Below are 5,000 nucleotides of genomic sequence, written 5' to 3'. Positions count from 1 at the left end.
CACATGATCTATCGGAAATAACTTGAAGGGAAAGAGAAACTATTCAATCCAAATAATACTTGAATTAACCAAGAAGATAAGTGGTTGTGAAGCCACCTTGGTTTGCGTGCTGTAAAATAAAGAAATTTTGCGAAATTAAGTAAGTGATTTCTTATCGCTCTTCAAATCAGTGGCTGTTTTATTTTCGAATGTCCCGTTTTGTTTTCGACTATATCACATCCACACGAATTTTCCAAATATAGATAAATTTTGCCTAAGCTGACGTGTTTTAGACTTCCGCTATTCAATTCAAGTCACGCCTTACGAATTCTGAAATCGAACACAAAGATGAGTTCTTTCAGCCTCCGCCATTTTTGAACGATTGCCACGAATCATACAGGATGACTTTAACGAGACTATCATTGTGTGTTCTTATTTCGATGGTTTTGGAACTTTATGACCACAGCGTGGGTAAGTTAATCCTGTTGTTTGGTTTCGTAAGTTAATCATTGTATGTCAACGTAGAATTTGTTCGATTGGCTTGTCTGAAATTCACAACAATTTCTGACGTTGTGGTCCACGCAAACTGCCTGACATAAATCACTTCGCTAAACCTTATTATTTTATCATTTGTTCTAGTTCCGAGAATTAAGTTATACGATCGTGCTGCTAGACAATTTTGAAAGCTTGCATACTTCAAGAGAGTAATTTCATTCGAGCTGTGAATCACGATGACCAGAAAGATGATTCGGTCTCCTTTCACACTTTTGAAACTTCTTTTAATCTTTTTACGCGCTATGAAATGCTTAAACTGCGTTTATTTTCCTGATATGTGTGGATAGTGTTGAAAATCGAGAAAGAACTGTTAATAATAGATAACGTTGCGTGACTTTGCGTTCAGGGCGAGACGACTTTGGCATATGCAAAGTATCACGTGTCACGCAAACGAAATCGGTTCGAAAACGGAAAATGGTTTCTTCCGTGATATATTAGTACCACGCCATTTTACACAGTGGATTTGAGTCAATTTAAGCTTTCTTTGTGAAAATGTTCCATATTCAATTAGTATTGGTTCCCGTAGACTATTTTCAAGTCCACCATTTTATATCCGTTTGCGAAACAGATATACCCATACGAGTTTAGAAGTCAAGACACGATCCATGTCCGTATGCCCAGTTAGCTCGAGTCGCGCGCTGAAGTAGACTTGTCGCCCGACTAGTCATCTGCGCATCTTTTCAATGAACACGAGTTTCCCCAATTTTCAGAGCATCTTGGTTTCAAGCGCTGCAAAGTTACTCCTCTATTCCTCGGTTTTTGCTGTCTGTTTTTATTTCCTAATTGGAAGTTTTCAAAAACTCATGGTAGTGTGGACTATTGAAGCTCTTTTTTCGGTTAATGGCGCAGAATTAGAAGACTGGAATTCAGCATTCATTTTAAAGATTATTTACTGGAAGAATTAACTTTGCCAATCAGCGCTCCCGTAATAAATATTACTTTTTTTTTCTCTTTTCTTTTCCTTTATTGCTAAGAAATTTTCGTTCGACCGGTCGCATTTAGCAGTAGGAGTTAACTCATTTACGTGAACAGCTGAACACGTTATTCGGAATCATTCGCATCGATGGAAAGTCTCATCCCACCCTCCTTTTTACGTACACGAACAACACTTCTCGAGAAAGGTGACTTAGATTTCCTGATGAACCGTCGGTTAAGCAGATTTTCAATGTAGACCTTCACTTCTGGAAATAAACTTCGTGGTATTGCAAGAAACTGAAGAAAGCTCTCCTCAACTGGCTGAGTATCAGTAAGCGTGGTATCTGTAACTCTGGAATACACACAATGTCACCGTAACCCGATCTTCGCAAATGCAACTGCTTCTTCACTTAACAACTGTCTAGCCTGATGAAATTGTTTTTCAGTCAGTCCACTCCTGTCCACTTCTGGGGCACATCCTTCACCAACCATATTCTCACTTGCTTTCAACACTCGGTCCTCCTTTCACGGGTTCTCCTGTTTGTTCATTGTCTCCGCCGAATCACTAAGTTTCACTTTAACGGATTGCGATCATTGCAGCGATCGATCAGCAAGAAATGTAGCTTTCATCAGCTTGATTGTGTTAAATTCCCACGGTGCTGTGCTGAAAATTGCCCAGTAATAGAAAAGATGAGCTCTTCTGAATTAAATGAAACATTAAAAAATCGCAACTTAATTTTCACGTATGTCGAAATCTTTTAGTCATCGAGTGTAAGTGTACATTCGGCAACACTACTTTAATTTGGCTGATTGGTAAACATGTAGATTATATCGGCTAGTCTGTGTCTGTTGATTTCACTGATAGCCTCTTTCTTCTCTTGTAATTTATTCATGCAATTTTTCGCTCCAATTTCCTTTTAAAAAATTACATCTGTATGAAAACTAGAGAAGCGGAGGCCGTCTTTGTGTTTATAGGTGAGAGGGAAAACAAAGCTGAAGAGCCTTTTCAAATCCTCTTGTCACCAAACAACCGCAACGGAAAATAAATGGGTGAAACACAAGTCTGTTGGAAGGGTGCTGTCATACGCTCAGAGTACACGCTTTAACTTGCTGTGGAAAAGAAGTTGAGCTTCTTGTCAGCCTCGAAGCCAATGTTTCTTGATTCCCATTAATTCTCTTCAATCTTTCTGGGTTTAGTATTTTACTGGTAGCTACATGTCTTCTCAGGGGGCTATTTACCGAAGACATCTACCATGGTACTGTAATGATTTACGGTACCAAAACAATATCGTGTAGTATTAGAGCAACATATTACGTCCTGGAAAACAAAACGTAGCTCAGTTGACAGTTATGGAATAAAGCACTTTGTCAAGTTATTGCACTATCACACGTGCACAATGCGTACCTATTTTTCACAGTAGCCTCCCCGAAGTATCTCTGCTGATATTGAGAGACTTCAGAAGCGCCCAATGCGAATTGCCTTTCCGGGTTGCGCTTACCAAGATGCGCTTTCGCTAACGGGGCCGGTCCGCTTGTGCGAGCGCCGGGAGATTTTAACCAATAAGCTCTTTCAGTCCGTTTTAAGTGATCCGGCCCACAATGATAACCACATCACTTTTGTCGCGCATATATGTTCTTTTGAAATTTGCTCGTCGTAGCGAGGCTAGAAAGGCTTATTAGCATTAAAACAAAATAATCTTTTATTTGGCCGCCATTATGAAAGAGGTCTATACCGGCCGAAACAATCAGACACCAGTGGCTAAAGCTAAGCTGACTAGATTCATTGATAGGTAAGTTGGGTTTTTACCTCAGTGCTGCGTCGGCTGGTGTTTCAAACAGGAGGATTTGATAATCTCAATTGTGTAAAGAAAAAAAAAAAATTGACCACCGAAGGGCGGGGCGGTCGAAAACAGCGACGAGAGTTTTCAAGATGGGGTGATATAAGAGACAGAAACTCGTTTTCCGGTTACTTATTAAAACGATTTACAAAATTGTTTCCTTCAATTCTCGAGATCAAGGGATAGATAAGATTTCGTTACATATGAAATGAAAATGACGCTATAAGAAACAAACGATCTTTAATTTACTTAATTGGCTTCATGCCATCATGACCCGAAATGGGAAGAAGGGGAAATAGTGCGTTTTGTTATATGCTCTTTTCTTGAAATGACGCCGCTACAAAAGGTAAGAAGAGGATGAGTATTCTCCCCAGGCCATAGGCTCTCTAGTGAGAGGGGTTGAGGACAGAAAGAAGTACATTACTTGAAATGAAATGAAAAAAAAAAAAAAAAAAAAACCCAATGGTTACTTCCGAATCGTGGCCAGCTTTAGGGAATATAGTTTATGTGTGGCCCGAGTAGTATCATTTGCGCCCGAGCGAAGAGAGGGTGCAAAATGATGCTACAAGGGACGCGTTAACACGACAGAGGAAAAATGGCACGGGTCCATAGGTGCCTATGGTCCGGTAGCGGAACGGATAAAAGTTCACTATTTCTTTACAAAAATGACTGGAACCGTTCCACTTTTTATCGGACCCGTGCTATTTCTCCTCTGTCGTGTAAACGCGCCTTTTGTTTCAAAATGAGCGCAGTTGGAATATGAAGGTGGTAGGTGACAAAGACGACGAGCACATGCTGCGATCGATAGGGCTTCTGCCGGTGAGAACTTCTAAACGCTAAGAGAAGAGAGAAAAAAAAAAAAGCAAGCATTGTGTACGTGTGGTAGTGCAGTAACACAGCGCTTTATTCCATATTCTTAACTGAGCTGCGTTTTGTCTTCCAGGAGATTCAAGTTGTCTTTGCGTAACATGTGGCTCTAATAGTACACGATATTGTTTTGGTACCGTATATCATTGTAGTGCCGTGGTAGATGTCTAGGGTAAATAGCGCTCTGAGAGGACATGTGATTACTAGCAAAATACTACACCCAGAAAGATTGAAGAAAATGCAAGGTAATCGAGAAACATTGGCTTCGAAGCTGAGATGTTGATAATTTTCAAGTTCCCTCACAACTCTTTTTCACCACAAGTCTGAGCGTCTGACAGCTTTGTAATACAAAAGTTATCCCCTGTACGGCGGGATTAGTGTCTGGATGGGTGACCTCAAAAATAAAATATTTTGCCATCAGCAACAAACTTGACGACATGAAAACAACATAAATTTTGAAATGCGAATATAAAAAGAAACCATCAGCGGAAAACAATTGGGAGATTTTTGCCACGTTCAATTTTTTTATTGTTCTTTTGGCTGCACAAGTAAATTGCAAAATCAAAAGGGACCTCGAATTCGGCGGGCGCCAAATGATGGCAAGATATCGGGTTTTTGTTATTATTATTTTTTTCTCTTTGACAAGAAATGTGCGAATTCAACACAAAGATCACAATCACCAAACAACTGCGGTTGACCATTGTTTCTGCAAAGTCAAAAATTTACTCTCCTACAGTGCACTGCCACAAAAATAAAGCCAGGTTGGAAAAATCAAGAATGCCTAAATCTGGAATTCGGAATGCGGATTCCAGAATATTGAACCCGTATTCGGAATCGATCCATCAG

General features: G+C 39.9%; 1 pseudogene; it reads right to left on the bottom strand.

Annotated features, from left to right (window-relative positions):
• Window positions 1-2,040: 2,040 nt before the first annotated feature.
• LOC137999437 (uncharacterized) overlaps window positions 2,041-5,000 on the bottom strand; it is a 5,064-nt pseudogene continuing 2,104 nt past the window's right edge.

Source organism: Montipora foliosa, chromosome 4 (genome assembly GCF_036669935.1).
Source record: "Montipora foliosa isolate CH-2021 chromosome 4, ASM3666993v2, whole genome shotgun sequence".
In the NCBI taxonomy this organism is placed as follows: Eukaryota; Metazoa; Cnidaria; class Anthozoa; order Scleractinia; family Acroporidae; genus Montipora; species Montipora foliosa.
This window is presented reverse-complemented; position numbering and strand designations above follow the sequence as displayed.